This window comes from Teleopsis dalmanni, chromosome X (genome assembly GCF_002237135.1).
Source record: "Teleopsis dalmanni isolate 2A chromosome X, ASM223713v2, whole genome shotgun sequence".
Classification (NCBI taxonomy): domain Eukaryota; kingdom Metazoa; phylum Arthropoda; class Insecta; order Diptera; family Diopsidae; genus Teleopsis; species Teleopsis dalmanni.
Genome location: NC_051848.1, coordinates 56,114,763 through 56,138,329, shown reverse-complemented (window position 1 = coordinate 56,138,329; position 23,567 = coordinate 56,114,763). Strand labels below are relative to the sequence as shown.

General features: G+C 29.1%; 3 long non-coding RNA genes across 3 annotated transcripts; 2 read left to right on the top strand and 1 right to left on the bottom strand.

The window, feature by feature from the left end:
• Positions 1-64: 64 nt before the first annotated feature.
• On the bottom strand, positions 65-562 carry LOC119687134. Its single transcript, XR_005253100.1, has 3 exons — positions 513-562; positions 323-447; positions 65-267 (listed from the first exon to the last, which is right to left on the bottom strand). It is a non-coding gene; the product is annotated as an uncharacterized LOC119687134 (long non-coding RNA).
• A 1,191-nt stretch (positions 563-1,753) lies between these two features.
• On the top strand, positions 1,754-3,392 carry LOC119687132. The gene is made up of 3 exons (XR_005253098.1): positions 1,754-2,058; positions 2,110-2,390; positions 3,161-3,392. It is a non-coding gene; the product is annotated as an uncharacterized LOC119687132 (long non-coding RNA).
• Positions 3,393-3,476: 84 nt separating this feature from the next.
• Positions 3,477-5,854, top strand: LOC119687130. The gene is made up of 3 exons (XR_005253096.1): positions 3,477-3,624; positions 5,384-5,529; positions 5,602-5,854. It is a non-coding gene; the product is annotated as an uncharacterized LOC119687130 (long non-coding RNA).
• The last annotated feature ends 17,713 nt before the right edge of the window (positions 5,855-23,567 follow it).

Below are 23,567 nucleotides of genomic sequence, written 5' to 3'. Positions count from 1 at the left end.
CACCTGAAGTTGTACGTAAAAAAGCCATAATGGACTGTGGATCCGATTTCTTCAACACAAAAAATTATAATGAGATCCTCAGTGAAGATGATGATATTGATTGTGTAGATAAATTTAAAACTCAAGTAAAATCATTGATAGAGGATAAAGCACACATATCTACTAAACATACTGTCCACAAGTTAGACTTGATAATATTGCAATCCCGCAATATGATTCTGTGAAGTAACTGGGGATAAATTTGGACCGTAGACTTGCCTGAAAAAACTATATAAAAGCCAATCAAACACAACGAGTAATAACTGTATGTATAAAATTATACTTAAACCAGTATAGACAGTTGCTTCAAAACTTTGCGGCACTGAAAGTACCTTCAATACAGAAATATTACAACAAAATATTGTCAACGCTCCATGGTGCGTATCAAATTACTCCATTTATCAGGACCTGAAAATACCTTTTGTAAGATAATAAATCCGTAAACTTAGAAATGCATATGTAAAAAGACTAACCAGGCATCTACCATAGCTGTGAGGTTAAAGAACTTCCAGGTTCTGAGCCTACCAAAAAGAGTTTGGAAATAAAAAGAAAATTAAAAGTAATACAATATGAAAGCTATGTAAGTGTGTTCTCTTAGTATGTATATTAAAATTATAATAAGGAAAATGGATTTCCAATTGATATCTCAAAAAGTGAGATAAGCTATCTTGCCTTACTTTTATCCTGAAGGGAATAGTTTTTATACTAGTAATTTTCTATATTTCAACTGGCAGAGCCAACAAAAAAAAAAGCTGGAGCAACTAATCTCATGTCATTAATGTTAAAAATTGTGATGAATATAGAATTATAATTAATTTATGAACTTTTAGTCACAATATTTTTATAATAATTTAAATATTTTAAATTTATTAATGGTTTAGCTACTATAAACCAAATATGTTATGAACCTTTTCATAGGTTCGCTTATAGCTGGATAGCTGTGTATCTCTATTTGGTACACCCTTCTAATTCTTCACCACTCAGAGGAAATTGATAAAGATTATATTTTGTCAATTATGTATTTTCGTTAGCGAACTCCAGTTTTTTTATATATTTATTTTATTTATAAATAAAATTTTACTTTTCATAAATTACAAGAAAATATTTAATCTTATATATTAGCAATTGTAGAATTCCACTTATAAAACAACAAAAATCAATTCGATGCTTAAGTTTCTTTTGTTTAAAATAAAATTTTAGTTTTTCACAGATAACAAGAAAATTACTAGAATTTATATATTAACAATTATTTAGTTTCGTGTACAGAATCCAGAACCAGAAGTTTTCCTCGTACCTTTAGTCGTCGAACCAAACAAAACAAGAGAGAGCTTCTTCCTGGTGCCCGCACTTTTTATACCGTCAACGATCAACGGTGCCAGCTGTAACTACCTTAAAGTTCAACGACCGTTCATCGAAGCTCGTTAACTGATCCCTCTGCAATGCACCAGCGAAAGTCCAGCTTTAGGGCGAATTCTATTTCTTACACATGTGGAAGCTGGAAGTTGTTCTTTCTTTAAGTTTCGCCCTAGTTCCACACCTTTTCCACAAAAGCTTACTTCGTTTGACAGCTCGTGTTGTTTTGTTTTGATTTTATTCTATTTTTACAATGTAATTGTTTTTTTTAAAGATAAATTGTGATTTAATCAAATAATTATAATTATAATAAATATATTAATTAATTTAAATAAAAAATAGTGTGTGGACTATAGTAAAATATGAGTATCACTTGTGGGCTGTTGCGATTTGGTATAGCGTGTGGTGATGCTGTATAGCGTGAGGCTATTGCTTTGTTGGAACCAATGGTTGAATTCGATCCTGTAAATTTTGTTCGTCAAGGTGCATCCATTGCATCGGCAATGATAGTAATACAGCATACCGATCAAACTTGTCCAAAAGTAACATACTTTATGCAATTATAAGCAGAAGTTATAAGCAACAAACATGAAGATGTACTGGCAAAATATGGTGCTATATCAGCTCAAGGTATTCTGGATACTGGAGCTTTGTTGTTGGGCTGCGGTGAGTTGGTTAAGTTAATGTTTTGATATTAATCAACAATTTTTATTACAGGAACCTTCGATTTAATAAATTCAAGTGAGTGTTACTTGTTGTGTGTTAGGTGGTCGTGTTGTGTTTTGTAGGCAGCTATACCCACGGCGTTGTAACGATCAAATTTTTAATTAATAAAATTTTGGTCGTTACAAATATATGGAGTCATACTGTAGATTCTGCGGTGATGAGATTAATGATCAATTACACATATGCTGTTAGAATGCCAAGCGCTAATGCACTAACGGAATAAACTCCTAGGAATGTATATCCTTATGGAAGATGCAATAAATATCTGTAAAGTAAGTTATATACTACTTTTTATTTACGCAACAGAACTTAGAGACTTACTCTAAGCCAAGAATAGGCACAATAGACCCGATGGTTGCAACATCACACCCCCTCTTTATTTATACATAAATAAATAGTCTAGCTAATTTCTCCTAAAACTGTACGAAGTAAAATGAGAGATGGCTTATCCAGAAATTTAACATTACCATACACTCAGTTTTATGAGTTCGTGACGGTAAATAAATAGTCGGATAATTGTTATTGGCTGAATGATTTTAATATTGTACATATATTTATTTAATTTAATTTTAATGTTTTTGTGTTGGCTATTAAAACAGTAATCATTGGTTGTTGTAATCAAAAATTGTATTTCCATCTATTAACAAATTCAATATTTTGACCATCTTCGGTGATCATTTTTAGGGATTATAATTATTTGAACATTGGTGTTTGACAATAATTCTTAAAAAGATAGTATTGGTGTATAATTATGTTTATTTTATAAAGTAATATAATTCTAATTAATGAATAAATCCTTTTGGAATCCAATTGTATTAATTCAGTTCTTTCTCTTCATTCATATTACATCGCCGCTTATACTTTTTGCGCTAAAACGTAGTATTTATATGTACATAAACATTTGTCTGGATAATCCATTAAATTAATTTTTTAAATAACTTTTTTTCTCAATTCAATATAAATATTAAAAAATGTACACATATAATACTATTTATCTACATTAAGTTTTAAATAACCGTTTATTTTAATTATTCTTTATTAGATCAGCCTAGCCTACGACATCTGTAAAAAATAATCTCTCCAGAAGCAACGAATATGTTTTCTCCAGCAACTTAAGCAGACAACTTAAACATGATGTGTTTCTGCAGTGATTAAGCATAATGTGCCACGGAAGGATCTGCAGTTTTTTTTACCTTTTGGAAGTAAAAAATCTATATCTTACTTGAGTTTTGGTCCCCGCAGAGCCCGCAATATTGTATCAGATACATCGCAAACGTGGTTCAAGTGTAAGTATATTTCTCAATATGAGAAAATATTTTTGAAAGTATTCATTTAAAATCTTATAATTGCAGTAAATTATTCTAAATCGTACATTAATTTATGTGAAAGATCGCATATCGAGCAATTATAAACATAAAAACTTAGTTCAGAAAAATTTGATGTTTCAAGTATCAAGACTAAGAAGACCTAGAAGACCTAGAAGAAAGCATCAAAGTACAATATATGGTGAGTAGTTCTTGTCAGATGGAATCAGTTGAGTGCAAATTTTAAAAACAGCAGAAAGAGCAAAGCAATAGTATAACCATCTATCAAACAAGTTTTCTAAACGAGAATTTTTAAATAATGGATTAATACTTTTGTACTATGTTACCAGTTACTATCTTACTATTGTTGCAATCTTACACTCTAATAATATAAACAAAAATTTGAAATACAAAATAATATTTGTTAAATCCATAAGCGATGACTTTGGAGGTAGATGCGAATTCACAAAGTAATACGTTTATGAGTATTTCTATTATAATAATAATATATCTTGTATAAATCAATCTATTTAGTCCCTCTCAAGATAAAGGAAAGTTTTAAAATTTTGGAACAGTTGATTGAGTCTTATCAAGTTAAAGAAATAGATGAGTGATTTTTTAAATTCATTAAATTCTTTTTTCATTAAAAATTCTATAAAATAATAAAAACATATCTTCAAATTTTATTATAATTCTTACAAACTGCAAGTACTTGATTTATAAATGATTATTTCATACATCACGGAATATTTGAAATATTCATAGCCTACGAGTACGAGTATATTAATATAAGTTAATATATCAATGTCTACAGGTCTTAAACTGTTTTTATAATTTATATGACTTACACAGTTGTAATATTATTTTCAGTATGATGTTGATGCTAATATTTAGTATTGATTCTCTTAAGAACAAAAACACTACGTCAATTAAATCTTTCAGGCGCACTATTTAGAAGAGAATTGTTTTCGAATGAATGAGTGTTTCATTTTAATACGGAAATACAATGATTTAAGTCCGCATGCATTAGAATAATAGAATAATTTTTAAATATATACTCGTATTTAAATAATTACATTTGTTTTTCTGTGTTTATATAAATTTGTGGTTTCAATAAAAATGTCATTAATATATATGGACAATTTAATAATGTATCCACATTCTTTATTAAACATATTTTTGTAATGATAATGTAATCGGAGGAATAATCACCATTGTCATTGCATACACTTGTGATACATTTATGTTTATCTAATATTTATATATTTATTAACCCATATTGTCTAATATAACATATTATGGGGTACTATTTAAATCCGTATTAGATCCGTATCATAATAATATTATAATTGTGGTGTAACTTACTTGAGTTTCTTTTAGATGTTCCATTTGATTATTCGAATTTATATATATTTATATAAAAATATTTTTAATCACAGTCTCAATCCTAATGTTTCCCCATTTCTGTAACTTGGAAAAGCTTGTAAAAAAATTAAGGATTATTTATTTTAAGTAAAGCCGGAACTAATCTTGCGACCAAATCGTTCGTATTTATTTTCACAATTATTTCGTTGGTCCTTCTGTAGAATTAAGGACCAAATAGAGTTACATCACAATTTTTTGCGTCCAATCTAATTGACAGCTCTAAAGAAATTAGCTTTGCTAATTATTAGTAGTGTAGAGATACGGTATTGATTGGTCTTTGGCTTGTTATTTTCAATAAACTCTCCAAGACAAATCTTATTATAAAACGCAATCGATGTATTACATATATTCTAAATATTCGGTTTTAAGACACATTCATGACAGTTTAAGAAGATTGTTCACTTTAGAATGGATTAGATTATAATTTTATATAAAACCTCTAAAACGTTTTTTAACTGTAATAGAGAAGAAACCAATCATGATATATCTTTTATTTTTATTTAAAATCAAATAATAACTTATTTTTCAAATTTCAGAGTAAAACAGGAAACGTTCCATGTGTAAGGACCGAAAATATTAGACAATATTCCTATGGCGCTAATGGAGTTCGACAACAAACTTACAGTTTACAAAGCCATTTTCAGTACAAGTTTACTGTTAGACGATCCATAAAATGACAAAGGTAAGCATATAGTCACTTTGGAAGTACTAAGTAGACTTGTAACTTCTCCATATATATTTCTTTTTATTACAGTCAATTCATCAAAGAATATAAAGAAGTTAAAATCAGTTCATATTTCACTTGCTATTTATGAAGACAATAAGGTTTGCTATATGGGATGGAGATTATAAACGTACATTCATTGTAAAAGAACCACTGGAAAAACGTGAACAATGGAAAGCAGTAAATAGAGAGATTTATGATCTTAAGACTATATCTTTTGTCAAAATTCGTTTAATTTTGTCCACACCGCGCAATTTTTTTGTGTTAATAAATTATACAAGAAAACAGATCGGAAAGACATTATGTAATTATAGATTATTATTAGTAGATTTCCTTGTATTTTATTTTTTTTCAAACTAATTTGTTATTTCACATACAAACAAAAGACTTTAGCAAGAGTATTTGCTGCTTTTGGCTTATTTCAGAGCGGCCGAAACCAACTATTGTAATATATTTATTAAAAATAAAATGGAATTATAAATTTAAATGGTATTGAATATAATAAATATATAATTAATTAAATAAAAAACTGTTATATTAATTCATAAATAATATTTTAATTTACATTAATTTTAAGTATATACCAAATTTCAAAGTTTATAAAATAAGTAAGCATGGGGCAACATCCATTGTTAAGGATCGACTTGCAGAGCTCTTGATCTTAGAATAACATTATATTGATAGCCCAGAATATTTGCGGGGCCGATGGGCTATCGGGTTACACCACATATTCTTCTTTGAGAGAGTAGACTTCTGTCATGAAAATAGATGACAAATGTGGTATTAGTTAGACAACCTTCCAAAATAAGGACCTGTATTAATATACTACCGCAAACTTAGTGATAGTATCCAGTTTAGAGCCGTCTATATATAGCAATGCTTAATTATTTAATTTATAGTACTCGAATTGTCACTCATTGACGATTTTTTTTTCAGAGTGATGTTCGAATATTGAACATGACGGATATTTGGTTTCAGCGTTAAGGTTACCCAATAATTCTTACAGTTAAATTACGATGGACTACATTCAACTGGGAGTTTATATCTGCCTTTGTTTTTAATGGCATTAGTAAAATACTTGTGAATGTTCGACTTATTGTTATTAATAATATTATATTGTAGATAGACCATTCAACTTTCGATTTTACGGATTGAATGGCAGGTTTAGCTAAAATCACCTTAGTGAGAGAGCAACGTAAAGTGTTGAGATTACGCCTTACGCGTAGCACGACCTGTGACGTCTTTCAGAACTCACTGCTTATAGAAGGGAATTAAATTATTCTACAAAATTATTATTTATATATGTATTTGATATGTTTGTTATTTTACGTTTTTTGATTTTTTTATTTGTATTTTATATTATATAGTTCTTTTTACATAAATATAATATAAATTTCGCCAATGTCAATAAATCAAAATTAAAAGACAGAAACAGTTTTTTATTTCATGCGTCTTTAAAAATTAAATAACTAACATAATTATTTTTTATTAATTTTTAAATACTTTTTTATTTTAAATTTTATTTTAAATATTCAATATTATTTCCAAAAATTGTTCGAAAAATTAAAAACTATTAATGACGATTGAATTTTATGATTTTGCATATATTTTTTCTGAACTTTCTGGACATTAATTAAACGACTTTAATAAATGTTTCATTGCATCTGATATTGACTGAGTTTAAAAAAAAAGGATATGTTTCAAACTAAAAAATTAATCACAAAATTCTGACTCTATTTCTGAAAATATTTGACTGACCATACGAATAGTTTCGAATATTGCCAAATATTTATCACCTGTGGACTATAACTTTGGACTATATATGACAGAAATTGAATCTATTTAAACTATGCTCCTGTGGTCTGTGGTTTATCACCTGTGGTCTTTAACTTTTGGACTATATATGACAGGAGTTGAATCTATTTAAGCTATGCTCATGTGGTCTGTGGTTTATCACCTGTGGTCTTTAACTTTTGGACTATATATGACAGGAGTTGAGTCTATTTAAACTATGCTCTTATGCAAATCATATGCAAGCTCCAGCTTTATTAAATATTTTTATTTATTAAATTTAGGTTAGACTTAGGGGCTTTCTGCTGGTTGTTAATTGAGAAGTATGTCAAAATCGTTTAAGCGTATTATTTGCACATTGGGATTTCCTAATGTTTAGTGAAATTATATAAACTCGTAAACATAAGCAGATTTGAGAAAATTAAATATTGTCACAATGTTTTCTTAACATAGCTGAAGTCGCTGAATTACAAGAAAAGAAAATAATCTTGCTAGGGTAAATCAAGGGCAATCGATTGGAATATACAATAACTTGCAAGATTAGAATTCTAAAGTGTACCCTACGGAATAAGTGTACCCTAAACCGCAGCTATATAATTTTATTATACAATTGTAGATTGTAATGCCACAAACTTGACGCCCCTAAAGATAAAGAGAGTGTATTTGTATTTTGCGTCGTGCTCATTCAAGTGGCCGTTCTACATAAAGTCTTCTTTGGTTCCATAGTTCGAATGTGCAGCAAAGCCTACGTACAAAAAAAACGATAATGCGGTTAGTTATGGGCTTGAGTTGATTGTGCATTACTTATCAGTAATATTTTTCTGATTATATTTCATATGTTTTGTTTTCGTTCCTTAAAAAATTAAAAATATACACATAAAATAATGGAATTCTTTTCCATGGAATAACTCAAAACAGTTTAGAAAAAATTAAAAAAACTTTATTTTTTTTAAATATTTAATTTTAATTATTAAATATTTTAATATTTAAGCTTTTCATCGAAATTTTTCTATTTTATCTGTTTTTCAGTCACAAATTTTTATGTAAAAACTTTTCTTTTTTCATCTTCAATAACACAGAATTGATATATATATGTATGTACATAAAATATTGCAGCACTTTTCAACGGCGGTAAAAAAATCCCGTAGTCCTGTCACGGTCACCATGTACTGAGTCTGTTATTTATTATTAGAATTAAATGTTAACACTTAATTTAGTTTTAATACTGTTTATTTAGTTTAAGTAATTAAACATATATACATATATACTTATGAAGGATACAGCGTACATTGGCATTTCGTGAGAATTTGCTATATTAGCGTCTTCACGCGCCAGCCTAAATACTACCGTCAAACGGACGGTAAGTCTCAGGTTGCATAAAGTCCAATAAAGTTATAATACTTATCAGCATGTTTATTTACGCATATAGTAGGTATATGCTTATGCACGCTACAACACATTCTTTTTTACAATACTTATACTATAAAAATATTGTGTATAAACTTTCCTTCTATTCAATGATATCCATTCAAGGATACACAGTGAACGAATATATTTAAAAAAAACATTAATGAAGTATTAATGTAGTATTATTAATGAAGTATTATGTTAGCTATCGTAATGCTTTGAATATGAATATATTCCCATAGCAAAAAATTATTCAGAAAAAATTTAACCTAATAAGAACGCCATAATAACAGAAAACATTCGACCGGAGTATCTAATAACACAAGGGGTGTTCACTCTGTCTTGCAAAGTTATTGCAAGGTGCACGAAATGCAAGAAGATTATGCTAAAATTGCAAAAGTGTAAGAATATCTATGTTGCAGAATTGCGACATCAAAACGGAACAGCTGTTTCTGCGGCGTACCACATCTACATGAGAAGCAAAATATGTCAAAACCTTTGTCTTTTTTCTATTTTGTTTCATTGCAAGGATATATCCATGGGATTAGAATCTGTATAGCAAGATTGCAAGCAATTGCAAGAAATGTGTGTGTGTTTTGTTTTTGTCCATTGCAATCTCGTACAATCTGTGGGCGATATGCAATGAATTTGCAGAACAAAATGAATACCCCTATGGAAAACATTGATAAATGGAATAATGAGCAATTAATTTTTGTGATATAGAAAATAGATGTTATATGAGATATATTTCAGTTATAAAACCCAATATACATATACACAAATATCCTCCATTTTGTGGATAAAATTGTTTATTTACATATGAGTTTATGTACAATAGAAGATAAAATATAAATTTGTGGTTTGAGTTATATGTTATCTGTTATTGATGTGATGGTGATTTGTTTTATTTAATAATAGGTAAGTGACTTGGTTGAATGTTCATAGTATTTATCAGCTGTTCTGTCAACTGAACCGCATTTTAATATTATCAGAAATAATTGTGAAATACAATTAATTAAAAAAACTGATGCATTAAAAAAAAAAATTAGCAATATTTATTAAATTTTCAGGGATAACTAACATTAATTGCCAAAATAAACTTTATATTAAATTAATCTCTATATAATTCTGTTAGCATAAAGAGTCAGGGTCTCGTCATTATCATATTTTCTCATTTAGAAAATTTATTTATAAAAACACGGAATGAGTAAAATCAAAAACTATTAAGCGGTTTTCTACAAAAAATCCCACTCATAAATCAAAAATGGATTTAATTTACTAAACTTATTCAGTAATTTACGTGTCTTAATATATATTTTAAGACAGATTTAATAAATGCTTTCAAGAGATTTTACGAACGAAAATTCCAAGTCATTTAAGAATATATCAGCTGACAAAGCTGAAATGCAAGTTTTCTAGTAAAATTGTCAGCTAAAAGTGCTATTAATTAGAATTCTCTAATAGAAGTCTTTAATAAATTTTAAGAGCTGCAAAACGGCTTTAAATATTCATGGAGTAGAGTATCTGTTATAGTAATTACTATAATCTCACTTTACTATAATTTGACTTTAATGTATTTTTGTCGATTTCAAAATATTTTAGTTGGAGCGAAATGATGCAGTTTTTCCCAAAAAAAAATATTTTTCTAATAAAATTATCATATTAAAATATTGCATATAAGTATATGTCTAGTGTATGTTCGAACTCATAAAATTATAGTTAAACTGGAATTTCTCTTTTTAGTTTTAGTTTAAAGAATCCGAATGCAATTTTTATTGCTGGCAATGCCAACCTCTTGATAGAAGAGGGAAAAACAGAATAGTTTCTTATTTGCATGTCACCACAAACTACAAACTTCAGTTTGGTTTTCTTAGTGGAAGTGGTCGGTTGAGTTGGTCGTGTTCGGGGGTCATTCAAGTGCTGGGCGTCTCGGCCGCCATTAAAAATTTTGAAAACTTTTTTGTGTTATAAATCACATTTTTTATTGTTAATTTAGTTAAATTAACTAAAAAAATTAAACACTGATTTCTCCTTAAAAATGTTACGTTAAATTGTGTGATCTACATATTCCTTATAATATATAAGGTAAGCTAAAAATATATACCATATATGTGTGTATGTACATTATATGTATTATTGAAGAGGTCCCAGTATTTGTTTTTTCTTATTAATTTATTAGAAATCATATATTGCATTATCGTAATTAACCCTGGACGCATAATGTACGTAAATTTGACGTACACGTTTTCGTTTTTTACAGTTATTTCATTTTTGTGTTCATATATTGGTCTCGCGCTCTTGATATGTTCAGTCGGGATCTAACTCTTGCGTAAGGTATATGATAAGTGTCGGTAAGTCATGACATAAGTTAGATATTGAGTCGTTGTACGTCATTTTTACGTATGATTATACTTTGTGTAACTTTTATGGCTAATAAAGTATTTTGAAAAACTTTTATTTCTTTCAAATTTCAGTAAAGTTTTAATAGAAATGGAATCAAAGAGATTTAATATTGTTGAAATATTACAAAAAGATGAAGAAAATGATCAGAAAGGTGGAAAATCTAGTTCTAGTTGAACATATTGTGCATTCTGTTCATATAAGAAAAAAAGAATGACAAACATTAGATGTAGTTCTTGTAAAAAGCCGATTTGTAGAGAGCACAATCGTGATACATGCTTTAAGGGTATTTCTGCATAGGATTAATTATTATTATATAACTAAAATTAGCTAATTTGAACCAAAGTTCCTATAATAATTTTAATTATTTTCGTAACATTTATGACGATCTCAATATGACTTGCTATTTGTATAAGCTAACTTTAAGTTGTTCATTTTATAAGTATATATAAATTTCATTTACTTTTTTGTTTCTATTATTATTTTTTGATTTATTCTAAATAAAAATAAAAAAAAAATATTAAGAAATATTGAAAATTTACCCTTAATACATAATTTTGAAAAATGCAATTCCTTTTTAAGTGAAAATCATTGGCATATTATATTTATTATGTTTATTTAAAAAATGTGTTTGAAAGTATTACTGTTTTGTTTTAATTTGAATAAATAAATACTTCTTTAAAAACTTGTAAAAAACTTGCACACATTTAAATTAATATAACGGCAAAATATAAACTCTGAAAATTGCACGTCATTTTTACGTATGATTATTCTTAACATTAGTAGAAATATGATTATACGTCCAGGGTTAATTAAAACTAAAAGATATATATATTTCCCAAATAAGTCTAAAAGCCAGAGTAATTTAAGGTACCGTTATGAATATAATATGTCTAAAAAAGTAACATATATATATATATATGTAGATAAACTCTGAATATATATATATATGTATATCCATATGGATAAATAAATAATACAATTATGTATACATGGTTATCTAAAAATTATAAGTGCACACATATTCATATACATGTATATAATTCACATTAGACGCTTAATTCGACGTCTCGGTTAATATACATAATTTGCGAAAGACGCCAGTTTCTGCATTTAGTATCGCTATTCCGCTAGTTATACGTACATACATAATTGACTGTAATGGAGTTAGGCTTTTATATATTTTTATATATTTTTATATATATTTATATATTTGTGTAAAATATACAACTAGCTACATATAATGTTTAGGAAAATCAAAGATGTCGGCAATTAATTCCATTAATTGCTTCAACCACAAACACACATTTCATGAATGTAGACATATGCATACGTATATATAATTTATTGAAGACGCCTGATTCGACAATTTGTTCCGTTATATCTTCTAATATATACACATGTGTATATAAAAATGACATGAGACGCCGTTTTTATATAGACAAGTGTATATAAAATTATAGTTAAACTGGAATTTCAGTTTCAATTTCAATTTTGGTTTAATGAGTCCGAATGCAATTTTTATTGCTGGCAATGCCAACCTCTTGATAGAAGAGGGAAAAACAGAATAGTTTCTTATTTGCATGTCACCACAAACTACAAACTTCAGTTTGGTTTTCTTAGTGGAAGTAGTCGGTTGATTTGGTCGTGTTCGGGTGTCATTCAAGTGCTGGGCGTCTCGCCATTAAAAATTTTGAAAAATTGTTTGTGTTACTACTTTTTCTGCAGTAAGTAGTCTTATTAATTTATTAGAAATCATATATTGCATTATCATAATTAATTAAATCTAAAATTTATATATATATTTCCGAAATAAAGTACAGTGATTTAAAGTGCCGTTAAGCATATATGTCTAAAAAAGTAACATATATATGTATGTAGATATAATCTGAAAATATATATATATGTATATGCATATGAATAAATAAATAATACAATTATGTATACATAGTTATCTAAAAATTATAAGTGCACACATATTCATATACATGTATATAATTCACATTAGACGCTTAATTCGACGTCTCGGTTAATATACATAATTTGCGGAAGACGCCATTTTCTGCATTTAGTATCGCTATTCCGCTAGTTATACGTACATACATAATTGACTGTAATGCAGTTAGGCTTTCATATATTTTTATATATATTTATATATTTGTGTAAAATATACAATTAGCTACATATTCAGCTTAGGGAAATCAAAGCTTTCGGCAATTAATTCCAATGTTCAGAACTCTTGCGGGCATTCATAACCATGATGTCATAATGCTTTAACCACAAGCACACATATAGTTTATAAATGTAGACATATGCATACGTATATACAATTTATTGAAGACGCCCGATTCTACAATTTGTTCCGTTTTATCTTCTAATATATACACATGTGTATATAAAAACGACATGAGACACCCTTTTTATATACACAAGTGTATATAAAATTATAGTTAAACTGGAATTTTAATTTCAATTTCGGTTTAATGAATCCGAATGCAATTTTTATTGCTGGCAATGCCAACCTCTTGATAGAAGAGGGAAAAACAGAATAGTTTCTTATTTGCATGTCTCACCACAAACTACAAACTTCAGTTTGGTTTTCTTAGTGGAAGTAGTCGGTTGAGTTGGTCGTGTTCGGGTGTGATTCAGTTCTGGGCGTCTCGGCCGCCATTAAAAATTTTGAAAAATTTTTTGGGTTATACTACGTAAATCAGATTTTTTATTGTTGTTTTAGTTATTTTAATTAAAAAAATTTAACATTTATTTCTCCTTGCAATATTACTTTGAATTGTGTAAATGTGAATTGTGTAGTCTACATATTCCTTATAATGTACTATATAAGGTAAGTTAAATATATATACGGTATATGTGTGAATGTGCACTATATGTGTCTATGAATGTTTAATGTACAGTTTGTCCCAAAAGCCAGGCAATATTAAAAATTTCCTTACATTTTCGACTTCTAACTGTTGAAGTAATAATAGCAATAAAGTGGTTATATATTTTATCATTATTTTATTCTGTTCTTATTCTGTCAATATTTTTATAAACCAGAATATAGTCAGACAAAATTTATTCTAAATAATTTACATTTGTGTGAACAACTCAATGATTTGTTTCAGATAGTAAAATCAAAAAGTTTTTATTTAATACTTCGTGTGCCGACCTTCAGCTCTTATTACAGCTTCTAACCTATTCACTGATCCGATAAAGTTTTTGTTGAGGTCATAGTCAATCGGAATCTTTGTCCATTCTTTTTTGATAAATTGCATCAATTGATTTTTGGATGTAGGCTTCCTTTTACTCACCTTCTTCATTACATGTGCCCACAAATTTTCAATAGGATTCAAGTCTGGGATTTGGGCAGAGGTGTCAATATTTTTCCTGCAGTTATATAACTACCAGGACATGCATAAATTAGATTTATATTTAGGGTCGTTATCCAGATACAGTTTAAATTTGAGTTTATTTAAGTTGTTTGAGTCAACCGAATTGAATTCTTATACACTTCTTTTAAGATTAGTTTTTAAAATCTATATCAAACTTTTGCTTGATATACACCACCACAAGATTATGTCGGACCTAACTGGATTATGTCGGACCTAACTGTTCATTTGACAGGAATAGATGCAAATGCATAGATGTTTATGAGTTGTTAAAAGTATTCCCACAAAATATCATTTTCATTTTCTTCTTAATTAATGAATTTTTTTTTAAATTTTTTATGTTTATTTAATTAATAAATATAATTAATATTTATTTACACCACCTTTGGCATCAATAACTACCTAAATGAAACCTAGATGGCATTGATTCAATCAATTTGTGAGTCACTTTGGAACGAATTTTCTTTATTTCAATTACAGTATCACTACGTTTTCGGTTTTTGTCAATAGGGTCAGGAGATTTTTTTTGATCATTTTTTTTTTTTTTTAATTTAATCTATTTTATAAAAATAAATGAATGAAGGAGAAATATAATATAAGTCAACAATTGTCAGGCTTACAATTGTTATTTAGTTAATATTTTTGTCTTCTATGAAAACTTTATTCAAAAATTAAAAGACGAGTTTTAGGGTCCCTCCATATGTCGGGCTTTAACACACTGATTTTGAATTGATTGGTTTTTAAGTACGGCAGAGCACGTCTTCCGGCATAAGAATGCAAAAAAAGAAATATGATCTTATGCTGACGTAATGTCTGGAAGCCAATTACAAATTATATTTTATTGTTTAATATTTTACAATTAATATATGAAACTGAGGATGATAACATTTATTAAAAAATAATTTACTTGCTGATACTGGTAAATCTAAAGCACTTCAATGTTTGCGTTGCTGACTTATATATTTTTGGTCTGAATGACAAAAATGAATTTCAAAATATATCGATACTACTTGAACTTTTTTGATAAAATTCCACTGAATTTAATAACGACATTATGGTCTATTTCAAACGTATAACCACCCTGTACATCTTTTGCACAATAATGAGCTACTAAGAAATTGGTTCTTGCTAGATGTAAAAATATTCGAGCAGGATCTTTGCCCTTTAAAGTCGCTTTAATTTGTTGAATTGCCTTGCAGAAATAGAAAAACGTACTTACAATTGATAACGTCACGCAGAAGATACACACTTGGTTGACCGCGCCCAATTGACTCGCTAACGGCTTTCGCAACGACGAAACGAAATCAGTCTCCGACGATTTCTGCTTGAAGTCCGAAAGCATCTGCCCCGGAACACAAAGAGGATTTCCAAACATCTCTGAAGGACTAGCATTAATAAATATTAAAATATTGGTTCGTGCTAGATGCAAAAATATTGGAGCAGGATCTTTGCTCTTTAAAGCCGCTTCAATTTGTGGAATTGCCTTGCAGAAATAGAAACTCTTTTATTCTGTCGGTCAGTGCAGAATTCGTTTTATTTTCTTTATACTTTAAGATGTTTTCAACTTTAATACTTGCCGTGTCTGTAGTTCCATATCAAACCCTCTGTAATACTTTCTACTGCACTTTATTACCTTAACAGGCCATGCTGCATAGCCTTGGTGTCTTGCAGAGACAAAGTCTCCCATATCGAACTGCTTCAACTGTTTCTTTTTTTTAGGCATATTTGTTCTTAAACACACAAAATATCCATTTAAAAATTATATTTCATAATTATCTTATTTTAGGTAGGACCTATATTCTTCCAATTTATTTTCTCGCTACACAACACTACAACTACACAAAACATGTGCATCAGAATTGTGTTTTTTAGATTTAATTATTCAAATTGGATATTTCAAAGGGTTCCTTACTATAATCGGTTCATATTTATTATTTATATACCGGTAGTCTATTGAAGCTACCTGTTATATAAAATGTATTTGGAACAGCAAAATTTATTCATTATTATTAAATGAAATGATTTTATATAGGAAACGTCTTTAACTAATGATACAACATATATGTTTAATATAATGATAATTACAAATAATAAAATTTGGAAAAATAATTTTACATTTCGACTGTTTGTATAAAAACTGGCTCTCTTTAATGAGTATTATTCAGTGTTATCCATGAATTTTTGAGATGAGGTGTTAGCGGAACGAGATTTTTAAATATCAAACATTTCTTCTCAACCATTTTAAAGTCGATTTGACAGAACTAGTAATTTCTGAATTTGTTAACAGACTAATAGCATATTCACACTGTCTCATTTAGGCGCTTTTGCTCATTATAATCACTAATGAGGTTATATATGATATGATTTACGATACAGAAATCTTTCCTATAAATGAGCTGGTTGTCTATAAATTAGCTAATTTAAGGCGAAGAATGTCGAATGCAACCCTTTAAAATAAATATTCCAGGGTTTGTGTTTAAATCGAAGAAATTAATATAAAAACTACATTAATCATAAAGAAATTGTTGATAAATTGTTATTATTATTAAATTGTTGTATTAATTTTTTCCTTTCCATTGATATAAGTGTACATACTCCAAATCTCTACAAAATAGTTCCATAAGAAATTATATCACATTATAAAATCAAGAAATATATATAAGATTGAATATTATTATGATTTATATTATATTATGAACTATTGAAACTAAGATGGGAATACCTAATGTTCCTTCTTAAACTTTAATTTTAAATATATTATTATAAAATAATTTTAAACTCAAGTTCGTACGTTTTCCCATTGCATGTTTTGATTTCGTGTTTGCAGTAGTCGATCATTCCACTGATGAACTCGAGACCCTTTTCGTGAGTCAAGTTCCTTAAGTTCCTTCCATTTAGCGACTTCTCATACTTCAACTTTAGTTCGCAGTTCTGTTTCTTTAATCGCTTGTTTAGCTTTTCTACTTTCTACAAGATTTGTCGACTCTGTAACAACTTCGTAACAACTGAATGAAAAATATACCCCAATTCCGTTAGTATTGCGGTATTCTCAAGTTTAAGGTTTAGTATTTTTTGTTCCTTTTCATTTGTAAATATGAGTTGTTTCATTCACCGCAACATAGCTGGAGGTCGATGGGCCTGTAAATTTTTAATGCTTTCTCGAGCAGATGAGAAGTTAATTAATTTTGCGTTGGTCCATTCTAGATGCTTTTTAGTACTCTCCAAAAGTTGTGTACTATCTTCTAATTCATGCTTTTGAAAATATAGCTTAAGTTTCAAGTTCTTGACCTGATCTTGTAAGGTGTCAATTTATTTATTACTCTCAGCTAGACTGAGTGTAAATTGCGCATGAGATTTCTCCTATTTTTCTAACTTCCTGATGAAGTCTCGGTTTTCATTTTAGAGTAAACGAGTTCCTACTGTATATTTGTTTTCAATTGATTCTTTTGTCTTATTAATTTTACATTTAAAAACGGTGCGTAGATTAATATTTTCAGCAAAGAACGTGTATCATTTATTATATTGTTGTTTAATAACTAACTGGCGACATAGATATCTGGTTACGCTAGCGAAGATTCACTGGGAGTGACAGTTTCTAAACGTTGTTCATTTCATTGAATGAATCCATTCATTAATAACAAAAAATATATATTTTTTTTTACTAGTTTTATGACACTTCTCAGATCTGGAAAGTGGAAAGTTACTTCTAAGTAACTTACGTATGAGTGTGCTATTGAGTTGGTGATTCGTCACTTTCACTCTAATCTTGTGTCTCACTAAATACACGTAAATTCGGGGGATTTACCTATGTGATAATCGAACTGATGTCTTTCTATCTACCACTGATTACAGTGATCTCTATAATGTAAGGCTATAAACTGTTGTGTTGTTGTAGTTATCTATTGTGTCTAACAGTTTCAGTACACGGTCCATAATATACTTCTCAACTGATTCGGTTCTCAGGTCTCTGTGGATGTCCGCTGATGTTATGTGGATTAGTGCTATAATTTGCCCTCTTTGGAACTTTGAAACTGTTGCGTAATGAAGATTGTCGCTTGATAGAACGCCATACAGCCGTAGAGTATGACTGGTTTTATGACCTGGTTTTATATGTTCACTTTGTTCTTAATATTGAGTTTTTTTACTGATGATGAGTGTATCATTTGATCCGCTTGAGCCCGTTTGGTTTTGATGTGTGCCGTGGAGGAGTATTTAAAATTTTTTGTATTATATTTTTTTTATTAACATTTGTATATATGTATATTGGTTGCAGTCTTATTCTTTTTGGAGTTCGCGTGTATTAAAGAAACCTTTGTATCAAAAAAAGTAAAAATAATTGCGATAATGTTTCAAGCCAACAAAATTAATCAAAGTTAATGGAGACGCAGACGGCACATTCGGCAAGTTTAAAACCAATCTTTCCGTGACATATTCTCAGTTATATTTGTTTGCCTTTTTGGTTTTATTAAATCTGAGGCAATGATGTCTTTGCGGAGAGTTAGCAGATTGCTTATGTGCTTAGTGGAAAACAATTCACTCTTGTTGGACCATCTTATAAAATTATTAACGCTCTGAAGATCCAACATCACTACTGGATTCATTTGAAGATCCGTCATTAAACATAACCTTATTCTATCATTCAATATGTTCTATACAGAAAATCAATCATTTAAAAGTCTACGAAACTCAATTCGGATAGCATTATGAAGATTGTGCATGGTCAAGTGAAAATGCTATATCTGGGCCAGACACCTGCAGCTGTTCCTTTCTAAAACAAAGACAGGAAGAAGAAGCAAGAAAACTCATGCAATTTTATTATAATATTTACTACAATATAACAAAATGTAAAAATTATACATTTAAATTAAACTTTTATATATACTATTATTTTCCCTCAACAATAAAAAATATTAAAAAATCAAATATTTATTTTATTAATTTATTCTTGTTTTATTCTTATTTTATATACATTTATATATTTATAAAAAATTATTAATATTTTCAACTAATATAATTAAAAATTGGATGAATATAACCAATGTAATATTCATGACCATAGGTTGGAAAAACTAGAACTATTTTCGCCATTCTTTTGAGTAGCCGTTCGTTTTCAGGATGCGCCTTGAACTCCTCCACTGCTTCCCAATATGCCCGAAGCAGCTCCGGCGCTTCCCAACATCTCTCTCCAAATTGATCACCAGTTTTCTGCATTATATTGTAGATTTAGTCCTTATCTACAATCTCGTTACTGCATTTGGAGCAAATGACATCAGTTTTTGATTCCATTTTTGAGTCGTTTCTTGTGTGTGTTGAATTGAATTTATGAAGATGTTTTCCTTTTCGCTGACATTTATATACCATTATCAACACCTTTTCATTTTTTTAATTCTATAAGAATTTAAAAAACTCTCGACCCATTCTTATCTCACATTCTATTACGCACAATTTTTTATAGTAAACAATAACATAAACTCCTGACCTACACTTTTCTTCTTTTGTAGAATAATATGGTCCTATTAAATTATTATTATTATTTAACCCAATTACGTTTACATTTATTTGAGGATTATTAATTTCAAAGTTTTTTATATTTTTTTATATTTAAAATTAATTTTGATATTATTTTGTAGCTCTATGATATCTGAACTGATATCATTAATATGATATGACATACATCTTTCTTTATTTTTAATATTGAACGGATATAGAGCAGCTCTTACTGACCATTTAAAGTAATATTGATTGATCCTCGTCTTCAATAATTATTTTAATATTGTTTGTGGTGAACGTATATATACGCGATCCACTTAAAGGTTTGTATTGATTATCGTCAACTTCTAGATGAGATATTGTTTTAGTGTCCATCCACTATATCCTCCAGCATTTAAGTCCTCACCAGTGGAATTAGTTAATTCATAATATTTTGACGATAGAAAACCACATTTTCATCCAACTGCAGTAAAATATTCATCCTAAATTTTGTCCGATTTTTTTTAAATTGGTTTTTTCAGTTATTAGATCCAGAAACAGTGAAGGTCCACTTAATTTCATATGTATTGATTTTTTATTTTTTTTTTCTATTTTTTTTTTCTATTTTTTTTTTCTATTTTCTTGTATTTTCAATAAATTTTTAATGCGCTCGTGACCAATTTGCATCAATATTTCATCAATTGTAAATATAACCGAAAACCTATGTCTGAGATTCTGTCGCTTTTCTAACAGAATTTCCAATTCATTATCCATGCGTTTTGATGAAATATGTGAAATATGTTTTATCACTCCTTGTAATAATTTAAAAAGTGATAGATAATAGAGAACAAAGTTGAATCTGGTACAAGGCATTAATCTTTGCACAGATTTATCATAGTTGTAGTGAGTTAGTACACAGAAGTTTTAGTACCGTACCTAAGCTTCTACCGCATATAATACGACCAATTATGTTGAGAGCGTGTCTGACATCTATAAAGCTTTTGAACAATATCTGACCGTGCTGTACGCCGAAAGTGTTCAATATAAACGCATATTTCCGCATATTTCCGCATATTTCATTGCATTTAAGAACATGTAATTTCTTCTTCGCAAATTTATGCAATATATAGCGATCAATAGAGTACCGCATTATGGAATTTGTGCATCGCATTGTAATTTTGAGTAATAATTAATGTGGCTGAGGTGCTTACCAGTTATTTAATTGAATAACTATCATCGGAGGTACGATTGCCAAGAACACATTTTACAGCATAATGCATAGCCATTACTTCTGCCCAGAAGACACTACAGTAGTTTGATAGTGGCGAGAAACTAAGACCTAATCTTTCCAAGAAAATTCCATAGCCGACTCGTTCGTCTGTTTTGGAGCCGTCATATTGGGACAAATCACTCTTCCAAGGATCCAATGTTCCCTACTAGTTATAAGAACTTTGAACCCATGATTTAAGTCTGAGTAAGAACATTTATAGTCGATTGAAAAGGGGGCTGGTAGATCCTGATTCAGCATGAACGCGTGCCCTATATCAGTTCTAGACCAGCAGGAAAGAGCGTTTAATCTGGATGCTACTATTTTAGCTTGCTGTTTTACACGAAGCCGTGATGGGAACCAGTTAAGCAGAGTGAAAAGAGCCTTCGAAGGAGTGGAACGCAGAGCTCCAGTGATCTGTAGGGCAAATATCCTCCTTGTTTTGTCAATTTGTTTTGTGTGACATGCCTTTTCGGTAGCTTGCCACCAGAAATCAGTTCCGTGAAGAAGAGTAGGTTCAATAACGGTCATGTTTGGCCAATTTAAAATGCGAGGTTGAAGACCACAGCTGCGACCTATAGCTCTTCTACAGCAGTAAATAGCACATGTAGTTTCGCTACAAGTCACTATTTAATATAGTTTTTAAATTCAGAATTGTGAGTTTATTTAAAGCACTAATTCATTACCTTAGAATATGGTTTTATGATAGAGAAAATCGATAAGTGATCTCTTAAGTAGCTGGTAGCTGTTCGTGATATGAAATTGTTTCAGAAAGTAGCTGCTCTTTGATATAATAATTATACGTTTAAGTAAAACAATTGTGTACTATACATCTCAACAAAATTTTAAAAATTAAATAAAATAAACATCTCTTTCTTTTATTCGATCTACAAAAAAAACTAAATAACATAACATAAATAATATACAATATATATAATAATTCTCATTATTATTCACTGCTTTAAATGATATTATGCTATTACTAATTGCAATATTGGTACCTGAACTAAGTTTTTAGTCCACCTACTTTTACTGTAAAATACGCATTGCAGACGTAAAATATCTCGTTTGTGGAGTCACTCTTATTATAACAGCAAAAACTATTCTCTCTGAGCAATCGTGAACACTAACGGGGGCAACTTGCGAAGGACTGAAGTAAATCCTAAGGTTAAATAATTTTACTACTTACCGCACGATTTTTAATATTAGCCGCCACAAGTCATATGTATATATAGGGTTGGCTTGATGGTAGTGTGGAAGCAAAAAATAAAACTTCTAAATTGTAAAACTTCAGTCCTTGAAACATGCAAATGTACTTACTGTATGTATACTGCGTGTACATTACAGTCTGAATATATGATATTCCTCTGATTTTATTATCGCAACCTGGTTTGAAAATAAAATTTTGGAACTAATCTAAGTGGTTGATAAAGGAGATTATCATAGAAATATCTATGTTTAAGATGTCCTTCAGACTTATTAGTTCGTAGACTTCTATATAGTCTAAAATTACAATCTTGTCAGGCCTGTATATACTTGCAAAGGAGGTGTTGAATTTTTTTTTGTACTCCTCTTCTTCTTCCTTGCAGCTGATGCATTTCTGATGCAAAAAATATATCGAACGTATAAAGAATACATATAGCGTATAAAATATATAAGTAGTATATTGTTTTTCTTTAATTTTTTCTAGACGTACATTTATTTTAAAATTCACTTTTATTACACGTACCGATTTCATCTCGTTATTTTTTATTATTCTTAGTCTTTCATAATAAATTAAAATATAAAATATCACTTTATTTTGTCATTCTTGGGTGGTTGGTAATCCCGGTAATTTACTATTTGGCACTATTCACTTCAACGAATTTTCAAGCGGACTCTGGTACCGCTCAGCCAAAATCGGTGTCGTTGTGGGTGTAGAGTTTGACGTTAATTTTTTCGCTGAAGTTTGTGTTTTAAAAACTAATTTCATTTCAAAATTGAAAGAATTTTGTTGAATTTTAATTTTGTAAAGAAACTTCGCCCAGAGAAGTAACAAAAAATATTTCTCTTTAATAATTATAAAGAGATGAAGCTCAAGTTTTGACATACCTACCTACCTCCCTACCCAATTATTGAGACTATGAAATTTTTTCTTGTTTTTAATAATAATTTCCACAGATTGAAGATAAGAAACCACCATCTGTTTTTATTTTGATATATAATAATTACTTTGATTATTTGTTAAAATTATATTCTTTATTATTTTTTAAAAAACGAATCGAAATAAGAAAAAA